This window comes from Protopterus annectens, chromosome 2.part1 (genome assembly GCF_019279795.1).
Source record: "Protopterus annectens isolate FY-2018-M chromosome 2.part1, PAN1.0, whole genome shotgun sequence".
NCBI classification, from domain to species: domain Eukaryota; kingdom Metazoa; phylum Chordata; order Ceratodontiformes; family Protopteridae; genus Protopterus; species Protopterus annectens.
In genome coordinates, this window is record NC_056729.1 from 1,938,776,501 (window position 1) to 1,938,801,419 (window position 24,919).

Genomic DNA, 24,919 nt, shown 5'->3' on the forward strand with positions numbered 1-24,919 from the left:
CTGTTCCTGTGGCTTATCAGTATGTCACTTTGAATGTGATGAGATTGGTTCTGGGTATGCACTTTCACGCTGGTGTCTGTTGGTCAGTGCTGTTACATCCCTGTAGTGCCTGATATATTTTCAAGTAGATGTGTATTCTCTCATAGCAAAATTGGGTTTGTGTTGTGTCAGTCTGCCTGTAGTTTAGACAGTACTTGGTGACATGCCTAGCAGCTCAGTGTAGTTTCTCTACTGTGTTGTTATGTCCTGATATTTATTGGATGTACTGTTAACTGGCCCCTATGTGTGTTGTGTATGTCTGACACATCAGTGGGATGATGAGAAGATTTATGTCAGTGAGTAGTGGGGAGTAATTTGGTTTTGGACTTGGGCTATTCCAGTCAATATATGGTACAACAGACAGGAGGGTGCTACTACATCAACTGTGTCACCTTATCTACTCCAGTATTTGGGATATGTTCCCAGTTTCATGGTATTACAACCCTCCCCCCTTGGTCAGGCTTGGTCCAGATTTGTTGCACTAAGGGGTTCTGAGCATACCTCTCGACTGGCCAGATTGTTTGACTGTCCAGGTTTATTGCTCATATTTCTGGTTTGTTCCACAGAATCATTATTTTCGTTTCTGTGGTAAATCACTGTGATGATGTGAGGATTGATGTCAGTAAATGATGACATGCATTTTAGTTTCAGAACTCACATCCTTCTGTACATGTATGCTGACAAGAACCCTGTTACTGTAGGAACATTCCACATTTATAACTGCAGTACGTACATTATGTCACTGTTCTTGGACCATTGTCCCCCCATTTTGACAGCCTTTGTTTAGAATTATTGCACTAAGAGGTGTAGAGGTATGATGATGTGTATGACTTCACTACATGTTATAGGCACATATATATATATATATATATATATATATATATATATATATATATATATATATATATATATATGGTTTACCTTCAAAATGTTGAATGCTAAATGGTTGCAAATGAATTGGTTGAATGCACTACATTGAATGATCAAAATGTTGAAATAAAATTAGTCTAAATTCACAATGTCGAAATTATCGAATTTGCCCATTTCTGCACTGTAGTGTGATATCAGAGTTGGTATATTTAAGTAGGGGGTGTGTGGAGGGTGCAGGGGGGCATAGCCCTCCTGCAAAATAGTAGAGGTGATCTCATTGCTTTTTCAATTAAATGATTTTAGGCATTTTGATCATTCAATGTTTTGGGTTTAGATGTTATTTTTCAACCAAATGAACATTAGACATTATGGCATTCGACATTTTGAAGGTAAACCTATATATATATATATATATATGGTTCTACCTTATATATATATATATTTTTTTTTTTTTTTTTCTGAATTTTTGTTATGGGGGATTGCTTGTCTGTGACGAATAAATGTTTGTTGCTTTGGAGAACTACCTGGGTTTCATGATTTCTGGAAACTATTGTGACTGAGCTCATCAACAAAGTTTTAAAACCACTAGTTTCTCTGTTTTTTCCTCAACACTCATAGTGGTGAGGTTGGAACTAGACAGATTCCTGTGCTTGTTCATTTTTATATAATTATCATAATTAAATACAATTACTTCATACCAGGATTCAAACCCAGATGTATCCATAAGACACTTATATTGGCCTAGAGCACGACAGGTTGTGCTAAGAGACAGCATAATGCCTTAAGGTATACAGCATTATTTCTATGACATAAAGGCAGATTCCATCATATAGCAGGACTATGCATCAATTTTTAACTGTTTTATGATGTAGACAATAATAATGTATGTCTGTATTACTCAGCATTCACACATACAGAAGTATAGTGTCTAAAGTTTCATAAACCAATATGGGTAATGGAGAAATTCATAGTCATCTCAGGCCTAAGTGCTATAGGTGTCAGTGAAACATGGCTGTTCTAAATATTTATAAAAGATGTACTGTACACTTGCCAAGGAAATAGAGGGCTTAAACTGTTTATGTTCAATGTCAACTACTTAAACAAAAATATTTGCAAAAATGACCTGCCATGGCTTTGAACACAAGCATAGCAGAGTATCATTTACTGTAACTCATTGCTTAACCAGTTGAGTGAAGTGACGTAACTGTCCACTCCTGCTTGTAGTAGGAATATTTATATAATATCATTCACCACTGTATGTGCATAATGTTAATTAGTATTACTCTTATCAGTACAGACACCCATGAAATCAACTTTAAACAGTCCAATAAACATACAGCTAGTAAACACTTTTTATGATGTAGGTATAAGGTGTGGATTATGAAAGCTACTGTAGGTGTCCACAGGCTAGTGTCAATGCAGGTCATCATAACAGTTATGGACTTGCATGCCAGTGCAGAAAATCCCAGTATGTTTATGGTGCTCCCTTACAGTCCAGTTCCAAATCTCTGTCATTGCAAAGTTCCTTGGACCTGCTCGTATTCTCTGCTCATGCCTAGCATAGACAATGAGCATCTGGGTGACCTTCTCCTCAGTCCTGTCCAGTGCCGGGACATGTTGAAGCCTCTTCTGTGTTGATATTTGAAGCTAGAAGTTGGTCAAAAAATGCATTAAAATAAATGCTAAATCAGGTTCCACTCATTTCAAAGGTAGCAATGGTATGACCAGTAAATGCACCCAAATCATATTTTGAAACTGGTGCATATAAGATTATATCAGAGTACTGGAGTGTAATGAGGATATGCCCCATTTATTGATACCTATTGGATAGTTGCACGGAGTACCTTCTCATTATGCTAAGCTATTGGATAATGCACTGAATTTGTAGAAGTTAAGTGGACATGAGCAAATAGGATTCCAAAACACTAAATGTTATTGAAGCTAATGAATTATGTATGCTACAAATGGTACTTATAAGTACACATGGGTGCATTCAGTGAAGGTATAGCTAACTTACTGGTAGCTTCAAAGGTAAGTTGTCACCTGACAGCATTGCTATGGGAGGATACATTTCTGTCATTACGTTGCTATGCTATATTTAAGGTTCATAATTCAAATTAAACATGTTGACAGGTCTTTTATAGTCAGACATGTCAGCAATACAAACTGCCTGTGACACAATAGGTGGTTGCAGGACTGAACAATATGCATGCAGGTGGGTATATGTTTAACAACAAACAGACCCTTTGAAAAGTCAATGAAAATAGCATGAAATGATTCTGAGTCACCTTGACTGTGTCTGCTGTGTTAGAAGAGAATGATGAATTCCCAGGTTTTCTGTAAGTTGTATGTTAATGGTTTATGATACTCTCTTATGTTTACTAATATATGTACTGTAGATAAAGCTTGAATGAAAAGATATCCATAGTCCATTGTGATTACCCTGTACTGTCTGTGTTATGTGTAAAGAGAGTGACAAATTTCAACTGTTTCTATAAATTGTATGTTTTCTGTATAGTTTACGGATAGATTCAAAGTTTCTTAGGAGATTATTAGGCTAGCAGCTCAAAAACCCTTACAAACCCAACCAGTTTACCTAACTTTTACCCAATGAACTGTCCCTAAAGGAAACATAGCAAGGGTCATCAAGCAGGGTTTTGACTATTTTTACAGACTGCCAATGTCCATAAGGGACATGGGAACCACCCAGGAATGAATTTGTGATTTCCCACCCATTGGTCCAGATTGCACCTGAAGATGACCATGGAAGAGCACTGATTCACATGAATAGAAAGCCTATTCCAAAAGAGGAGCAATCTAATCTCTGAAGCTGGTAACCCTCATGCAGTTAGTTTTGTGAATTTGCAACCTTTCCATTGGGGGTGGGACAGAGATTGTCTTGTAGATCAGGCACAGATCATCCCTCAGTAATCAGTAGGAAACTGAATACAGTGACAGGGCTTTTAATTGGTCCACCTATGACATGGTTATACCCTGCATTTTTTTATGAGAAACCTCTGAGGATACTCTAGCTGTTGTAGGTGCCTGGCAAGATACATGACAAAGGGTGTATTGTACTTGAGTACTGGTCTAATTTTATTTATTTATTTAACATTTATTGACTGGGAAAGTCTGACTAGGACAGAGCCTATTTTCAGGGAGAAATGGTCCAGACACATGCTTTGAAAAGTGGGAGGAACACGGAGTAGCCAGATGAAACCCACACGAACGCAGAAAATAAATGCAGACTCCACACCAAAGGCAACCTAGATGAGAATTGAACCAGAGAACTTCTTGTGAGGTGACAATGTTAACTACTGCACAACTGCACCACTGTCTGAGGGTCGAGTAAACATCTTTAGATCTGGGTGCCATGCCCTTAGTTATAAGCTCAGCCACATAGAAGGATTTCCTTACCACTATAGACACATGGTGGTCAAGTTTCATATTACTGTCTCTCTGAGTATCTACATCTCTCAACACTGGGTCCACTCTTAGGGGGGCGCTATCAATGTTATACTTTGCAGGGTTATTTGATTTCCCAGAGGGTATTATTATGCACTTCTTTGCATTTAATTTGATACCATGGCTCTGACACCAATCATTAGTCTACATCAGACACTTCTGTAGGATATCAACATCATTTGGGGAGTCAGTGACTGCCCCCAACTTGCAGTCATCAGCAAACTTGGTCAGCCAAAATCTATCAACATTTGTCTTGACATCTGAGAAGTATAGCTAAACAGGAGAGGTGCAGCACTGGGCCATGTGGTACTCCACTGGTGACTGGCCTCTTGCTGGATGTGGATTCCCCCACTTTAACAACATGTGTCCTATCCATGATCCATTTGGCTCTTTTTCTGGTGATGTAGAGGTTTATTCCCAATTTTGTGAGTTTATCTATAATATCTGTGGAGTTATTCTGTCAAATGCCTTGTCTAGGTCGAGGTAGGTAGTATGCACTGTCTTACCCTCATCCATGGCCTTGATGACCATCTCAAAGAAGTCCACCAACTTGAGCACGGAGGACCTGCCCTTGACAAAGCTGAACTGGGTTGGGTCTAGAGTCTGGCCATTTCCTATGTTATTGTTAATCAGGTCCATGATTATCCTTCTGATAGCTTTACACAGGAGGCTATTCAGACTTATGGGTTGCATTCCTGGATAGCTGATAGTCTCCCCTTATGCAGAGGGATGACTGTTGCTCTTCTCCACTCTACTGTGACAAAGCCTGCCTGGAGACTGTGGTTAAATTGAGATCTGTTAAACAGAAATCTGAGTGGGTGTGCTAGGTCATGTTTCAAGCTATTTAATAAATATTCTGGGTTTTCATCAGGTGTCATTGTTGCTGTTTTTCTAGCTTTAGAGAGCACAGTGATAATCTCTTATTTTGTGATAACAGGCAAAGGAATGATGGGGGTATTTCATAGGGGTGACCGGAGAAAATGAGGATAAAATTTGAGCTGAATTTGTCAGCCAGCAGGTTTGCTTTTTCTCATGACTTAGTATAGGTAGAGTCATTTACACAGCTCAGCACATTGTTGAGTGTTTCCCTGAAGATTTTGGTCATAACTAAAAAAATGCTTTCTGGTTAGCCTTTGCTTGGGGGATTATTTTATTTTCATAGTTAGCTTCTGAAGACTTTATTAGTTCCCTGATTTGCCTGTTGAGACTAATGAGGGATTTTTTTATGTTATGCTCCCTCCCACTTACTTCTAGACAGGACTTTCTTCCTTCTGTTTTATATTCTATTTATGTCAAGTGGATGACAGGATGGCTTGTTTTTCTAGCTAGACCTGAGTTTATATCACCCAGGTACTGCCATTTCTATGCAGTTGTTAGGTGGTTGTACAGTGCATTTATGTATACTTCTGCAAAGGCCTCTGTGTTTTTAGGGTTAGGAGGAACTTTAAAAGTACCTATGCTATCACTTAATTGAAGACAATTTGCTTGGAAAAATTCTTTAGGGTTTTAGGGTTTGATGGCGATTCTACTGTTACATTTATTTCAAAGGAGACTGATGTATGACCTGATCTTACCAATTAGGACATGCTGGGGTTGGGGGTGCAAAACTTCCCCATGTTTGTGAGTAATATGTCAAGGATATTCAAGCCCCTAGTGAGAGTGTAGATCAGCTGTTCCACAACATTTGCATAGACAAAGTCCAAGAATTTCTGACCCTGCATGCTAGTGGTCATATACATTTCACAGTTTATGGAGCGGTAGTTAAAATAACTCATGACTAGTGTGTTGGGCTGAATGGTAAGTGATTCTAGTAACTTCAAGTATGGGAGTGGTTTTCATGGTTCACAGATGGGCACCTGTAGCAGTAGTACGGTGGTAGACTTTGCCTATGATCAGTTGGACATGGAGTAGCTCAATTGAGTCATACTGCTTGACCAGTCTAAAGTGGTGAATGCTTTTTTTGGTTTCTCCTTTTCAGAGGGTGGTTTGAATGTGAGATAGGTATTGTAGCCTTGTACTGATGAGGTGCTTTCCGCACCCTTGCATCATGTCTCTGTAACTGCACAGATGTCAGCATTCTCCAAGGTGAGGAGAGCTTCCAGGAAGTGCAGTTTCTTGTAAAGACTCCTAGCACTGAGCAGTAGTACCTTCAGCTTGACATTAGCAGAATTTGTTATATTGGTAGGTCTGTTGGTTTGGCACTGCCTAAAAAAGGCACTATGGGTATGGTTAATGTCTTGGCTAGTATTTGAAAGCCTAGCAGTTGCAGGTGCAGACCATCTCTGGCAAAGCAACGTAGTCTGTTGATCATATTGTCCAAGGCTGACAGATGTTAAATCCCCTTGGAATAACAAAAGTAGCTAAGCCATTTATTTATTTCAGCCATTTTCTGTTTGTATTGAGGTATAATTTTTGTTGAGGGTAGAATGCTGTTCAATGTGAGGCTCATACCAGCCTGCAACACATATTCAGAGAAGTCCATCATCTCTCTCTTCATGTAGTCCAGGGAGGTACATCTCAAGTCATTCACATTCACACCCACATGGACTATGACTGAGTCATATTGGTACTTATGTTTGAGTGACCTGAGTGCTTGCATGATCTGATGAATCCTGACCCTTATCAGGCAATTGACTGTAACCCTCTTTTTATACAACCTGGTGAGGGGGGATCCATGTGTCTCACGATGGAGTCTCCTATGACCAAGATATTTGAATGTATGATGTTTCACCTTAGGGGCTTGCTTGTGGAGACACTGTTATGTGCGTTTTTATGTGTAGTGGTTGGTGGTTACCCGGTTTTGTTTGCATGTGGTTTCTGAGGCCCGTGTACAGGATGCCTCTCAAGTTTTGGAAGTTACTTGTGAGTACCTCTGCATAAGTAGGTTTATGTGTTGAGACCTTATTTATTGAGGGGAAATGATGTATGTGTGTGTGGACAGCCTGTTTGTTATTTGATTTGTCAGTATGTGAGAGTTGTGTCTCAGTTTTCATAGTGAAACTACTTCTCTCACATAGTGTGTTTGTTTGTTTCAGGATTAAGTGGTTGTCGGTATACATGAAACAATTGCTACATTGCCTCAGGATGTCCATGTCCTTCAGGCTGGCCACAGAGATAGCAGGAAAGTGCCGATCCATGTTTTCATGTTTTATTTTAATATGGGTTTAACCAAGTAGAAGAGAGTGAAGATTTAACTGAACTGTGATGGTAGCACACAGATGAAGAATGGGTGCTATACGCAATGTGAACTGCGATCCAACAAGTCAATGCTGCTCTGAGCAACTCAGATGCTCCTAGAGCAGAAGGTGAACTGGGGAAGGTTGCAGAGATAATTATTCTAAGGGAAATTTCAACTTGATAGCATTTGTTTCTATACAGGACATTGCTAAACATCAATGCACAGAGAGCAGACTACCACAGACACCGGGCTTATACAGAATCAGAAGAATAAGTTTTACAACAGCAAGTTCTATAGACCAAACAGGAAAACACATAATAAGCTTTCATCTAGCAGTCCCCAACTTAGGTAGGTTTGCTACAGCACACTTTTGCCACAAGATTGCAGTCAGAAAACTCTCTTAATGTAAAAATGCTGGTTTTAGAGCTCAAGTTCATGGAAATCATATAGTCTAGATACTATTGTCTTGTAAAACTACCAGACACAATGTAATTAACTACTACAGCAGCAGTGGAAACAGTTCAACTTTGAAACACTACTAGTAAGAAATGTAACAATTCAGGGTTCTTATTAAGTACAATAAAAATAATCAGCAGAAGTACAAAATGATACATATTTGTGTTCTTTCAGCAGCAGATACCTTTAGATGCAGCAGATTCCCTATAACTCTCAGGTGAAGTAGCCAAATCAAGAGCAGCTCTGAGGAATTGAGCCTCTCTGATGCTTAGTAATATAGCAGTAGTAATTCTTTCTGATACTGAAAACATGACAATGGCTTGGACTATTTATTGTTTACTGTGTTGATGTGTAAGTTAATGAGTGGGTGGCAGAAGGGTTGTGTTGTTGTAATATGGCTTCTACTCCCACATATAATCTATACAGATAATGAAATGGCTTCTTATATGTGATGATGTTCTGAGGTGTGTTACATATTTAGACTTTGTTTTCATGTCTATTGTATTATTTAATACATAATAGTAATACACATGCTAGAGGATTATTTTGCATAACTTGCATCAGTAAGAAGAGCAGAGCAAGTCACTTGACAAATGCATATAACATGACTATTTCAGCTATTAACCTCCATAAAATGTTTAACTTGTGCATATAACAATGTCTTCCAGATATCAAACTGAACTAGGGGTGACACATTTTCTCAACTTGAGAATGAAATTATAATCAAGGCTCTATGTCAGAGTGAAGATATGTGAAGGCTGCCAGCCTAGCCAGTGAGAATTTTAGAGATAATTGTGTCATTTGTAAATATTAATATAAGCTAGAGGCTTGTTCTCTTAAATGGAAGAAAATAGTGTCTTCAAAAATCTAACCACATTGCACTCTGCTGGAGGAAAGCTGATAAGTCAAGCATTGTATAATTGTTTGATCTCAAACTCGGAGATGAGATGTCTGGATGAAGGAATTATTGCTATTATTTTGAGACCAGAGTTAATTGCTAGAATTTGCAAGTATAATGTATTTTATTGCTGTAGCTTCCTGACCAGGTTCAAGATCAAAAGAGCTGCTAAACTGAGTTTTTGTTAGCCTGGGAACCAGAGAGAAATTATGTAATCTGAAATGAGTCAGTAGTACTGTGTTATCAATTTAAGGACAGAGAGATTTAGGGCATTTAGGATTTGTCTTGAGAACATCCAACTGACCAGCTCTGCCTGTGTTCTTTATGTAGATAGGATCTTAGACTTCAGTGTCTCTCTTAGAAATAGTTAGGAAATAGGAAGATTAGACAGTTGTTTTTATATTGACATCAGAACTATTCTACTGTATTATTTTATGCATTTTCCTGTGTCTGAACTCTTGACTAGCACTGTCTAGTAAGAAGTATTGTCTGGTGTTTTTATTATTTATTATTAAATATTTTTAAACCTTTCAACTGTGGCTGTTTTGTGTCAAGATAATTTAAGCTCTAGAGTACATTGCATATATATATATATTGATACAGTGCAAAGTCACTCCAAATAAGCCTTGACTGTTCAGTTGCACTTACCATTTGAATAATAATATTGCACAGTATAATTGGACACCCTTTCATAAGGGCCTTTTAGTAGCTGATAAATATTAGTGGGTGGTGGCAGTGATTTCTACCATATAGTCTGGGTAAAAGGAGCACAGCTGGAGAACCTGTGCCAGCCTTCCCCAGAAGTGTCTGTGTGGTTGTATATAACTCTTATCTCAAAATGTGTATAGATTCATAGATTCATAGGTTAGTACTAGGCTAACTACCCTTTTGAGCCATTTTAAGCCTAGCCAATTATTCCCTGTGAGATTCAAACCCTGTACCTTGTGTTTGTAAGGCAAACACCTTAACCATTAGGCCACCCTCCTAACCCCTTGTCTCAGCTACTTGGGCAGGGACATGAAGCACTGGTTGGACAGAGATGATGGTAGAGGTTTTAGCTTGCCCACTAGACTGATATCTGGACCCTATAGCTGTGCCAGTGGGGAGTCTTACTGGAGATCTGGAGAGAAAGGGAGAAACCAGCCCCAGACTGACTGTGATCTCCTTGTGCTCTAAATGGAAATTGTACTTTATTGTGTGTATATTTATTATCCGTCCCCAATATGGATGGCCCTCACTGGTGTTAGTGGTGAGGATTGAGGCTCCTTGATTGCTGGGCCAGTGCACAGGCATTGCAATCAGCATGACTGAAGCCTCCTTGGATTGACAGGAAATACTGTGTGGAGGAATGAGGTTTGGATGGAACTGGTGAACATGTTCAGTGTTGTAAGTGGTCACACTCCATCCCATGAGGCCTGCTGCTGAAGTTATTCACACATGATCCTCCATGCATCTAACTGAGTACACCACAATGAGACGATGAGGAATGCCATGGGAGGTGGGCCACCATTGCCTCCTCCAGAGTTCACTGTGTTTCCGGCATCACATCATGCCACCAGCCATGACTGTCATACACCCAGTGGAGGTACTGAAGCTGGTTTTCCAGGACATACATGTAAGTTATACATTTAAAATCCATTGCAGCACACACACACACACACACTATATATATATATATATATATATATATATATATATATATATATATATATATATATACACACACATACACACTACCCTAGTATTTACTAGAATATCCAAATAATTAATGTATTGCCACATTTTATTGTTCAGTAGTACAAGTGAATTGAGAATGTGGTAACACACAGGAAATGGATTCCCAATGTAAGTGTTATTGCATATTGCATTAAAAATGCAGCACATAGCTAAGACTTCAGGCAATATGTGTGATGTTTATATTTTTCAATTGCACAGGCGCATGAACATCTGTAGAGTAACAACCCATGTCAAGTGATTGCCTCCATATACTGTTATTGTGATCCATAGCTTTCTGAGCCTCTGACACCTGTCATGGCAGTGGAGAATACTCATGTGTTGATTTATTTATGGTGTTGTAAATTGCAAATACGTCATCACAAGATGTGGCCACTGCGGATGCACCTACAGACAAAACAGGTATGGTTGGCCAACTTATTTATAAGGTACAGCAACTTTGAGAACATCTGTGATGTATAATATTCATAATGTTTTGTTCCCTACTTAGGGACATCTGGACAACATATTCACTGTTTCCCAAGTAAGTGTCTTCATATTATGTTTATTTGTACTATAGCTGTCATGTGCCTTTGCCTGCTGTTATGACTGCAGAGCATTCCCACATGTTGTTGTTTGTGTGTCTTGTCATACTAAAGGCTCTATATTATGACAGATGATATGCTTCCCAAATAGGGATGACCTAAGTGGTAAGGCATTCCATATGTTTATTACATAAGTGCACTTCATGACTACTATGTTCTTCTTCACTTGATTAGAACAACATCAGTCTTTACATCAGCCATGGCCAAATAGTATGTGTCTATTGTATCTTGTATGCATTATACCTCTATTGAAATGCTGTAGGATGGCTGTTAGTTCATAGGCATGTATTAGGCTAATGACCACATAGGCCTTTTTAAGCTTAGCCATGCATCTTATATTTCTGACAAGTTCTAGTACCTGACGTAAGTGTAAGTAGGACCTTGGGAGATTAAAAATTTACATTAGGGTCCTGGGAGATGAATAGTTTACAGGCTGCCTGTGTCCATTAGAGACATAGATGCCAAACCAGGGATACATTTCCTGTTCCCCATCCAGTTGTCCAAGTTACACTTACATTTGGTTAGGGAGGATCTCTGCTTCACATGGATGGGGACTCTTTTCCAGAGAAAGTGTAGTCTCTAGGATACATACTTCTCTTTCCAGCAGGTCCTATTTACATCACAGGCAAGGTTTAAGTCTTTAGAATGTGTAATTCAGGAGCTCTTTATTTTGTGGATATGCAGGAGCTCCATCAGGGTGGGGTCTGACAATGCCTCGTATGCCAGGTATATATCTGCCTTTAATAGCATGTAGGAGACAGACTACAGAGATAGAGCTTTGAGGTGGTCTGCACAGGACATGTTACTTACTCCATGTATTCTTTTAGTGTGGAACCTCTGTTGAGGTTCCAGTTGTTGCATGTGTCTAGCTAGGTTCATACCAAAGGGGGAACTGTACTCAATAAAAGGTATGATGAATGCTGAATGCAGTGAAACATTGACCTCCTTGGACCCTGATGCTGTACCTTTGTTTATAAGTTGCACAACACAAAATGGTGTCCTCACTACTGTAGACACATAATGGTCAAAAGCTAGATTATTGTCTATGTGTGTCCTCAAGTCCTTGTCTACTAGGTTAACTCTTAGGGGTATGTTGTCAGTATGATAAATACCAGGGGTGGATGACTTCCTGAAGGATACTATTATGCATTTCTTGGAATTTAATTTTAGTTCATGGTTTTGACACAAGTTATTTATCTGTCTCATCCCTTCCTGGAGAACATTTATGTTAGTGGGAGATTCTATGACTTCTCCTAATTTTCAGTCATCTGCAGATTTAGTCAGTCAGAGGCCCATGACATTAGCCTTCACTTCAGAGAAGTAAATACCAAAAAGGAGTGGTCTCAGGACCAATCCCTGAGGGACTGTGCTGTAACTGGCCTCTCTGTAGAGGTAGACTCTATGATTCTAACTTCCTGGGTCCTGTCTATGTGCCAGCTGGCTATCCACCAGGTGAGACAAGGGTTTATACCTAACCTTTTGAGTTTGTCAACAATGCCTAAGTGAGGTATTGGGTCAAACTCCGTGGCCATGTCAAGGTAGACAGTGTGAACCATTTTGCTGTCATCCATTGCTTTGTTGACCTTTTCAAAGAAATCCTCCAGGTTGACTATGCATGTCCTGCTGTTGATGAAATCAAATTGGGTTCGGTTCAGTGTTTGGAGGCTTCCTATTTCACTACTGATCCTTTGCATGATAAGTCTGTCCACGGCCCTTTGCATATGAGACTAGTGAGATTTATGAGTCTGTAGCTTCCTGGGTCTGCAGATGGCCAACCTTTGTGCAGAGGGATGACTGTTGCCATTCTCCATTCATAAGACATGAAGCCTGTTTGTAGGTATATGGGTCTACCTGATCGAAAAGCCACAATGTGAAATCCGACAGGACCGAGATGAAATTGCCGAAACCTCACATGGACAAATACCTGGAACACAGATGAATAAAGTCCGGGTAATTAAACACTTGTCCTTCCTGGTGAACTTTATTTATTTATTGACATTTGTTGACCAGGAAAGTCTGACCGGGTTACAATCCCATTTTCAGTGGAAGCCCTGGGAGAAAAGCTCCACATAAAAGTACAGACAGTTTGACAAATTTACAGTTGTGTTTACACAATCGCATTTCATTACAGAAGTATAACATTTAACTTTAATACAATGTTACGTACATTTGTAGTAATAGACATATTAAAGTGTAATAGTTTGTCAAGCTTGTCTAGGATGCAATGCAGAACTGCATTTGTATGAAGGTAATTAAGTTGTTGTAGGTAAAAGCTGTTGTTAGTAGATAGAAGTTGTTAGCTTTGTGAGATTTCAGAAAGAGTAAGGTTTAAGTGTTAGATTTATTTTGCCAGAGGGAGTGCGATGGTTAAGGATAGAAAATAAAATGATAGTAGGAAGTGAGTTAGGGGAAGAGAGTGTGAGATGCTGTGAATGAGTTAGTGGAAGAGTGTAAGAAAAAGTAGTATAAGATTATAGTGAGGAGATAAGAGAAGAAAATGTTAGTCATTGGGAGAAAACCTGGACAGTTGTAACTGTTAAGAAAGTGATTTTTTAGAGAGAGATTGAAGATCTTAAAGTAAACTAAGGTACTAATATTTGAGGACAAGGTGTTCCATAGTTTAGCAATGGTATAAAAGTAGAGGCTATGACCAGCTCTTTCGTTAGGCTTATATACTACTAAAAGCCATTTGTTAACAGAGCAGAGACTTTTGGATGGGGTATATAGCTATAGGATATGTTTAAAGCTGAGCAGTTGTCTGGTTTGTGTATTATTCTATGTGCTTGAGTTACATGTACATAACTAAGGTATTGGGGGAAATCAAGCCAATTTAATTCTTTGAGATCATAACAGTGGTGTGTATGGTGAGATAAGCCAGTAGAATGATTGCAGCTTGTTTTTGAGAGACATTTGGAGGTTAATAAAAATCGGGGTCAAATACAAGAGGGAGGGGAGAAAGAGTGTATTGGCAAGTTTTTTTTTTTTGGTGGGGATGTCCATAAAATGCTTGTATCTATATAGTTTGGCATGCTTAAAGTGAATATTTTCAATGGTATTCAGTATATGACTTTCAAAGGAGAGTTTATTGCCAGTGGTAACACCCAATAGCTTTACTTGAGTGATGATTTCTATTTTGGTATGAGTTTGTAAATATATTTTAAAATTTGGCCTTTTCCAGTGTAGTGCAATCTCGGAGTTGGTATATCATGGGTAGGTTTGCTTTGATATACAGCTTTTTGTTGTTTTGTTATTGCAGAGATCTGGAGTTTGTTTGTTGGTGTTCCGGGTGTTTCATGTGAGGATTCATCAATTTCGTCTCAGTCTTGTCAGATTTGACATTTTGGCTTTTTGATCTTATCAGGTACACCTATATATCTATATATACACATATATATATATATATATATATATATATATATATATATATATATATATATATATATATATATATATATATATATATATATATATATACACACACCATGATAGTAGGGGGAGTTATATTTGATGGCATTTCCTGATTTCATGAGGACAGATTCAGAGTGACAGAGGGATAAAATTAGAGCTGAATTTGTCTATCAGTAAGTTTACTATATGTTCTGGCTCAGTATAGGTGGTTACAGTAACAATGAGCTCCACAACTGTGTATTGCATTTGAGGTTGCAAACATAGTCAAAGAATGTGTTATGGTTGTCTTTAGCCTGGGAGGCTAAATTTATCTCATATTTGGCTTTGGTACACTTTATTTGTCCTCTAAGTTGTTTATTTAATTGGATGAGTGCATTTTATCTGCTGCTTTTTGCCATGGTTTTCTTACATCTGTTGTACAGCCTATTGATGCTCTGATTCCACCAGGGTGGCTTGTTTTTGGAGTTAGTTGTGTACTTCACCCCAGTGGGTACAGCTGCCTCTATGTAGCTATTAACATTCTTTTATAGGGTTGCTGTGAACAGAAGCATAGGCAGCAGTGTTCTTAGAGTTTATAGGGTCTTGAAAATTTGCCAGAGTATCTCTTAATAATAAGAAGTTAGCCTTAGAATAGTTCCTAAACATTCCTGGTTATCTGAGGTTTCAGGTTTTATCTTTACTTCAAAGCAGACCATTTTTTTGGTCTGATCTTACTAGGGAAGACATTACACTAGGGGGTGTGCAGCACTTTCCCATAATAATGAGGACCAGATCCAGTATGTTTGTGCCTCTGGTCTGTGTATTGACTGTCTAGTCCAGGAATCTCTGTGTTTAGAGGTTTGGTATTGCATGACTCCCAGTTAATAGTGATGTAACTCACCCATGAATATGGTATTGGGTTGGATGATGATTGCTTCCAATAAGTTTAAATACATGTTATGGGTTTCCTGGATCACAGATGGGGCTCTATAGCTTGTACATAAGTGGTATTGGAGTTTGTCTACAGAGATGCTCAATTGCATTGTCTGTTTAACCATCATAGGTTAGTACAAAGCTAGCTGCCCTTGCGAGTCATTTTAAGCCTAGCCAATTATCCCTTATGAGACTCAAACCCTGCACCTTGTGTTTGTAAGGCAAACACCTTAACCATTAGGCCACCCTCCCAACCCTATGACATCCTTGATGTAAATATGGAGACACCTCCACCTTTTGTCCCTTTCTATGTAGTAGACTGTTTAACTGTGCAAGGCATTATGCCTTGCTCTGTCAGTGTACTCTCTTTGGCTTTAAACCATGTCTTAGTGACCCCACAGAGATCAGCAATCTCTGGGGGGGGGGGGGGGCTTGTAGAGATTTGAGTTTCTTTTCATACTCCTAGCATTGAGCAGTAACAAGTTTGGATTTTCTAGGTTTTGATTTCCTATGTTGGAAGTACTTTTAATTTTCATTGCCTACAAAAGGCACTATAGGGTTGGTCAATGTTTTAGCCAATATTTGAAAGCCTTGAGGAAGAGGTCCAGATCATCCCTGGCAAGGCAGCATGGTCTGTTGACAAATATTGTACTCATTAGAATGATTCCAGAAACTAAGCCAGTTATTACAGTCAGTTATCTTCTGTTCATATTGTGGCATCATCATTTGAGAAGGTAAAATGCTGCTTAATGTTAGGCACATACCAGCCTGGGACATATCTTCCCAGAGCCCCATGATGTCTCTCCTCATATAGTCTAGGGAGGCATGTCTCAGGTCATGTACAGTAACTTGGACCATGACTGAGTAGTACTTGTGGTACAATGGCCTGTAGGAATGCATAATGGGGTAGATTTTTGCTCTGATATGTAAATGACTGTAACATTCTCCTTACTCAGCCTAGTGAAAGGGACATCAGTGTGTCTCACAATAGAATCTCTAATGATCAGAATTTTGGATTGTGTGGTAGCCTGTCTTATGGGCTTAGAAGTAGAGGCTGCATGAGATTGAGCTGTATGTGTTGATGGGGATGTTGTTTTGAAAGGCAGCATTCAAGGTTTGGTGAATGTATTTTTTATATGGTTTGTCTAGGAAGTCTTTGAGGTGTAGGAAGGTTACATTTATGTGCCTGAGCATATGTAGGTCTATGTGCCTGCTTTGAACTGTGTGTGTGATAGATACAGCATGTTTAGTATTTACTACTGACAATCTGATTGCTAAAAGGAGTGCTTGCTTTTAAATGAGAGCTTTGCCTCTAGTAACTTTGTGTAAATACATCTCTCACATACCTTATCAGTTTGTTTGAGAATTAACTGATTGTCAATAAACATGAGGCACTTTCTACATTGCCTCAGGATGTCCATATCCACCAAGCTGGCAATGGGGATAGTAGGAAAGTTCATATCCATGACAACAGTCCTTTTTATCGATTAAACAGTTGCAGTAAGAATATAAATTAAAGTCAGGAGTATTTGGTTAACAACTTTGGGGACACTGCTTGTCACCTCAAAGTAGCTGCCCTGTGTACAACTAGGTACTGATAAAATTTCAAGAGTGCTTTTACAGGAAAAATGACAGCTCAAGCTCTGTGCATCTATAGAGGACACTGTCAAACACTTGAGCGGAAACTAATAAGTTGACCCTGATGATTTGTGGATGAAGTATTTAGGAAGATGTTCTGAAGTTAGGTTAGACAGCAGCTAATCAAGCAGTACTTACTGAAAAGAAAGACTTAGCTTTGTCAAGAATGATGAAAAGAGGGATTTATCTGATTGGCTACTACCTAGCTACTATTAGCGCTGGTCATACCTCTCAACCTCTTAGAGCAAAAAATCTGGACGAAGCCTTAAATGATAGGGAACATATAGGGACAGATTTTAAATATTGCTCTTACAAACTTAGAAAGTTGATAGAATAATAGGTTTTGCATTAGCATTATTTAATGACTTCAATCCTCAGCTATTTGCCAGAAAAGTACAGATTGTAGGAGGAACATACCAAAAATATGAGGCAAAAATCTGGACATTCTGCGAAATTCTGTACAGTTGAGAGGTATGGTGCTGGTCTCATCACAGATTGATGCTAATGGGATGCAATACCCCCTTTTTTCTTATCTTACCAGAAGAAAAACGGTGGCATCAGTGTTAAGATAAGAAGCAGTCACGGGCTCTTTGGTGATCAACCATCTTGTCCCAGGTGATGTAAGGTCTGTAGGCTCTTGAATAGCAACCAGATGAATCAAGAAGGTCCAACATTGACACTCACTGCCCAATCTGAAATAGTTAGGAATCAATGCCCTCTGCTCCTTTCTCACCAGGAGCAAAATATAATTACACATTCCAAGCTGGCACCTATGTAACAGTTATCAAGCTTTGTCATGAACAGCAGCCTCCATTAAATGATGTCTGTATGCTCCTGTCCTCACCTGGAGTAAAACAGAAGCACTATTCCCAAGATGACTATTGACAGGTGGAATATGGGGTTTCCAATAATTGGTGGTGTTGGACTAGATGTTGCAGATTTTAAATGTGAAATGAAAAAATGGGTTAATATTCTAAGAATTACAGTGTGCAATAACCAGTATAATATGAAAGAGGGATAACTCAGGCTTTAGCAATATAAGGGGAGAGCCAGTCATTTTAAAAGTGCAACAAAGATTGGAACATGGTGAACATTTTGTATTCTGGCTCTACAGAATACAGTAGGATTGTCAATCAAATTAAATAGCTGAAGTAGGGTGATTTCACAAAATGATAAGTTTGTGGTTAATCTGAATAGCTAATGAAAAAGGGAAGTGGTGCAGCGGTTAGCGTTGCTGCCTCACAGCAAGAGGTTCTCTGGTTTGATCCTCAGCTGGGGTGCCTTCTGTGTGGAGTCTGCATGTCCTCCCTGTGGTCACATTGGTTTCCTCCTGGTGCTCCGGTTTCCTCCCATATCCCAAAGACATGCTGCAGGTGGCTTGGACACTCTAAATTGGCCCTAGGCATGAATGCATGTGTGTGTGTGTGTGTGTGTGTGTGTGTGTGTGTGTGTGTGTGTGTGCCTTCTGTGGAAGGTTGGGTGCCGGGCTGGCAGCTCAACACTGTAAAACTCCACTGTCAATCATAAGTGGACAGGTTATCTGCTGTGGTGACCCCTATCCAGGAAAAGCCAGAAGAAGAAGGTAGGCAACTTAGACAGACAGCTGAGTTTAAAAACACAACAGCAGCAGGGTGGGAAATGATAATTTTTGTGTGACTCACAGGAAACACAGGTGTGGTCTCTTTCCTAGTTTAACTATGGAATTGAAAGCAGAATGCAAGTAAAACACAATATAAACAAAATGCACCACAATATACAAAATTGAAGATGGTAATGAAAATATACAACATACAAGACAGCAAAAGCAAACTAACTATTCCTCAGTGTATGATGGAGTCTGAGTGAGCTTTTCCAGTAAAGCCATGAAATTATTTATTTTCCCCCTGAAGTAGAAGGTATAGTTCCTAGCTCCACCATCATTTCACAGGTAATTAACCTTAACTGACGTATTCTAATTTCTGTTTGACTCACAAGAGACACAGCTATGTCTTCTGTCCTAGTTTAAATATGCCATTGAAGGCACAATGCAAGTAATACACAGTGTAAAGAAAATATACAATATACAAAATAGAAAAAGGCAGTGAAGCTAGTCAAAATAAAAAGAAGCAAAAACAAAGTAACAGTTCCCCTTACAGCAATCTATAGCAGACTCTGAGTGAGCTTACTAATGATGTATTGGTGTATATGACATATCCATGACAGTTCAATTCACACTTTATTTCTGGGGGTGGAGTTCTGATAGGATATCTCAGGTATGTTTCACTGTTTTTTTATTCCCATTTGTCAGCTTTGTACAATATGAAGCATACCGAGTCCATGAACCTCACCCAGGCATACGATCCTAGTAAGTCGATATCTTCATTAACATTATAGTCATACAGCTGGTCCATATATCATTACTAAGCTGCATTATTTATTGTTTCTTCACATAACTAACCTGTGCTATCTGTGTCTTCTTTTAGCCTGTCCAATGCCTGCCTCCTTCAATAGCCCATACTCTGATCTTGAGTTGGAAAGTGATGTGCCTCATTTTGATAGTACACCCTGTGGCACACAGGCCACAGACTTGTGTTCATTGTCTGGCCTGTAAGGGGCCATCTGTGTGGATCATGCTGTATCCTCAGATATTGAGGATGATGCAGCTGGTTATTCTGTTGACATGATGACAGCAGCTACCAGACATGCTGATGTCTATGAACCAAACCTCCATGCAGAGTGTGGTGATGATGGTGACTCTTCCACACAACTGAGACTTATTGCCTATCACGGGGTATGTGGGAGTGTTGCTGCTGTGCACAGTCATGTGTTAGAGGATTTCCACCTACTTTTATAGGCAAATGAATGTTCCAAGTGACATAATTGAACTAACTTTTTTGCACTTGCCCATACAACTGATCATGTAGTGCAACGGCTGTGTGTGTGTGATGCACAAAGGTCAGGAGTGCAGACAGGGTGCGATCATGGCTGCAATGGCTACGTAGCATGACAATGTGCTGTTTATTGCATGTTTCATTGAAAGTTTTGTCATGGAAGTGTTAGAGTCATGCCATAGTACTAACTGGGTATTACATGCCCTAACTGTACTAAACAGAGTACATGCAGAGTTTAGAGGCTAACTTCCTCTCAATTGACCCAAACTTGGTTCATAGGTTCATATTTTTTTACTAGGCTAATGACCACAAGGGCCTTTTTAAGCTTAGCCATGCATCCCAAATCTCTGACAAGTTCTGATACCCTTGATAAGTGTAAGCATGGGCCTGGGAGATGAACTATTTACAAGTTACCTGTGTCTATTAGAGACATAGGTACCAAACCAGGGATGAATTTCCAGTTTCCCATCCAATTGTCCAAGTTGTACTTGAACTGGATTAGGGAAGAACTCTGCTTCACATGAATGGGGAGCCTGTTCCATAGAAGAGGCAGTCTCTGGGATACATACCTATCTCTCTAGCAGGCCCTATTTATATCACAGGCAAGGTTTAAGTCTTTAGAGTGGGTAATTCTGGTGGTTTGTTTTGTGGATATGCAAGAGGTCCATCAGAGTGGGGTCTGACAATGCCCCATATGCCAGGCATAGATCTCCCCTCAAAAGCCTGTAGGAGACAGAATACTGGGATAGGGCCTTGAGACAGTCTGTACAGGACATGTTACTTACACTCTGTATTCTTTTAGTGAGGAACCTCTGTGGATGTTCCAGTTATTGAATATGCCTGGTTGGGTACATACCAAAGGGGGCACTGTACTCAAGGCTAGGTCTGATGAATGCTGAATATAGTGGAACAATAACTTCTTTGGACTTAGATGCCATACCTTTGTTTATAAATTGCACAACATAGAAGGATTTCCTCACCACTGTAGACATGTGATGATCAAAGGTTAGATTACTATCTATGTGTGTCCCTAAGTCCCTGACTAATGGTTCAATTCTAAGGAGTGTGTTGTCAATTTGACAGTTACCAGAGATGGATGACTTCCCAAAGGATACTATGCTTTTTTTGGCATTTAGCTTTAGTCCATGGCTCTGACACCAGTTGTTTGTCTGTGTCATCCCCTCCTGGAGAACATTTATGTCAGTGTGCGATTCAATGACAGCTCCTAATTTCCAATCTTCTGCAAATTTAGTCAGCCAGAGACCACTGACATCGGCCTTAACTTCTGAGAAGTAAATGCCAAAAAGGAGCTGTCCAAGGACTTGATCCCCGAGGGACTTCACTTGTGACTGGCCTCTTTGCAGAGGTGGACTCCCCAAATCTAACTTCATGGGTCCTGTCTGTGAGCCAGTTGGCTATCCACCGGGTGGCATATGGGTTTGTAAATAACCTTTTGAGTTTGTCAACAATTCCCAAGAGGGATATTGTATGAAATAGCTTGACCAGGTCAAGGTAGGCAGTGTTAACAATTTTTCCCTGACACATTGCTTTGGTGACCTTCTCAAAGAAGTCTATTAGGTTGAGTAGACATGATCTGCCCTTGACAAAACCAAACTGGGTTGGGTCCTGTGTCTGGAGGTTTACTATACCACTCTTGATCATCTCCATGATAATTCTTTCCATGGATTTACATGTAAGCTAGTGACACTTATGGGTCTGTAGTTTCCAGGATCTGTAGAGTGCCCACCTTTGTGCAGAGGGCTGACTGTTGCCTTTTTTTATTCATGAGGCACGAAACCTGTTTGGAGGCTGCAGTTAAATAGTAATTCTAGAAGCCCTGATAGGTCATGTTTCATGTTATTTAGAAGGCATCCTGGGATATTGTCTGGGCCAGTGACATTGTGTTCTTGGTCTTAGAGACAACATTAAGGATCTGTTACCTAGTGATAGTAGGGGGGAGTTATATTTGATGATATTTCCTAAGGGAAGGGTGAGAGGGAGAGAGGAGTAAAGTTGGAGCTGAATTTATGAGCCAGGAGGTTTGCTATATCTTCTGGCTCAATAAAGGTGGCTCAATTTACAATAAGCTTTGCAGACAATTGTGTATTGCCTTTGAGGTTGCGGACATAACTGAAGAATGCTTTGTGGTTGTCCTTGGCCTGGGAGGCCAAACGTACCTCAAATTTAGTTTTTTGTTTAGTTTGATGAGAGTGCTTTTATCCTGCTGGGTGCTGTACCTCCTAATTTATGCCATGATTTTCTTCCTTTTGTTATATAGCCAATTGGTTTTGTGATTCCACCAGGGTGGCTTGTTTTTGAGTTAGTTCTGTACTTCTTCCTGGTGGGTACAGCTGCCTCTGTGCAGCTATTAACATGCTTGTACAGGGTTTCTGTGAACATTCCAGGTTTAGCTGGGGGTCCAGGTTTTATTTTTACTTCAAAGCAGACCCTTCTGTGGTCTGACCTTACCTGGGAAAGCATTACAGTAGGGGTGTGCAACAGTCTCCCATATTACTGAGGACCAGATCCAGCATGGTTGCAACCCTGGATGGTGTATTGACTATCTGGTCCAGGGAGTTTGTCTTTACAAAATCAGGGAATCTCTGTGCCTGTACGTTTGGTGTTGTACAGCAATCCCATTTAATACTAGGGTAATTAAAGTCACCTATGAATATGGTATTGGGTTTGATGGTAAGTGTTTTTAATAAGTTTACATAAGTGGTATGGGTTTCCTGGGTCATAGAGAGGGCTCTATAGCTTGCAAGGAAGTGGTATTGGATTTTACCTGTGGTGATTTGTACGTGGAGCAATTCAAGTGCATTGTCCTGTTTGACCAGCCTTGAAATATATTTATTTTTGATGTAAATAGAGACACCTCCACCTTTAGTCCCTGTCTGTGAAGTAGTTGGCCTAAATTTGTGGAAGGCATTATAACCTTACACTGTTGGTGTGCTCTCCGTGGCTTTAAACCATGTCTCAGTGACCGCACAAAAATCAGCATTCTCTAGGGTATAAAGAGCTTCTAATGAGTGGAGTTTTTTTGTTTAGACTTATAGCATTGAACAGTAACACTTTTAGATTTTCTTGGTTTTGATTTGCTATGTCAGAAGTACTTTCAGTTTGGTATTGCCTAAAAAAGGCACTATGGAGGAAGACAGTGTATGAGCTAATATTTGAAAGCCTATAGGGGAGAGGTGCAGACCATCCCTGGCAAAGCAGCATGGTCTGCTAACCATCTCCTTCCAGGCTGACAAATATTGCACCCCATTAGAATGACATCAGAAACTAAGCTAATTATTAAGTCATTCACTCCACTGGAGCTCAAGCAGTTTGCACTGTAACTTCCAATGGGCAGAGCCTAAGCCTTTTGACAGAATCAAATTATGTCCTCACATTTCAAACAAATGTTCGTATCTCTGGAACAATAGGGGTTATGAAAAAAGTGTAAATGGCAAACTCTTAAGTGCAAACTATTTTTATAGTGGTAGGATTCTTCAAGTTCTAGGTCTTAAACTGAATTTTATAAGTCACAGTAAACACAGTAACTATTATGGCTTTATGTCAGTATATCGAATGATTAAAATCGTGAATGCTCCAAGGAGCGAAAATGCCGTACCTCAAAGTGCTTTTTTTGAGATCACAATACAGCGAAGATTGGAATATTTGTCGTTTCCTCACTGTAGTGCGATCTTGGTGATAGTGGGGGGCCTCTACAATAATGAGTTCAAGGTCTGGCATTTTCGCGATTTTAATAATTCAATGTTCTGATAAAGACACAACTATTACATTTATAATATTTTTTATAATATCTCAGCAACCAGTCAAGTTACACACATGCTGTCAGCAGCCTTTTATTCATCTAGCTGAGTGCTTTCATATGAGGCTAAGGAGTTCTGTCTGTGCTACCTGGATGTTGACATATTTGGAAAAATGTGAAAATCATATCTCTATAAATTAATATCATAAAAACAACAGTTAATATGTATTTACCTGCAGTAAATAGAGGTGAAATGTTATTGCAGTTGAGTTTCCCATTGTGTAAGCTTTAAGATAAAATCTTTTAAAACATTGTACATAGCATGCTTTTGGAATTATTGATGTAAATATGAACTGCAATATTTGACACCTAGAGGCACCAGTAGGAGTTAAATGCAGATGCACCCATAGGCATCACTCTGATGTAATGAGTTAATGTCAATCATCTTTTGTGCATATTGTGGCATCATAGATTCATAAATTCATAGATTAGTAATAGGCTAACTGCCTTTGTGGGCCATTTTAAACCTAGCCAATTACCCCATGTGAGAATCAAACCTTGCACCTTGTGCTTGTAAGGTAAACACCCTAACCATCATCTTTGGAGAAGGTAAAATGCTGGTCAATGCTAGGCTCATACCAGACTGAGACACATATCCCAAGAGCTCCATGATGTCTCTCTTCACATAGTCTAGGGCGGTACATCTCAGTTCATTTACTACCACATGGACTATGACTGAGTCATATTGGTAATTGTGGTCCAATGACCTGAGTGCATGTGTAATGTGCTGGGTCCTAGCCCCTGATAAGTAACTGACCGTAACTTTCTCCTTACACAACCTGGTGAGAGGGACATCAGTATGTGTCATGACGGAGTCCTCAATGACTAGAATGATGGATTGTGTGGTGACTTGCCTTATGGTTTTAGAGGCAGAGGCTCCATGAGATGTAGCTGTATGTGTTGATGTGGATGTTATTTTGAAAGAGCACATTTGGGGCTGCTGAGGGTATTTGTTATGTGTACTTCATCTAGGAGGTGTTTGTGGTTTAGGAAGGTTATGTGTAAGTGCCTCAGCATATGAAGGTCTATACGTTTGCTTTGAATTGTACG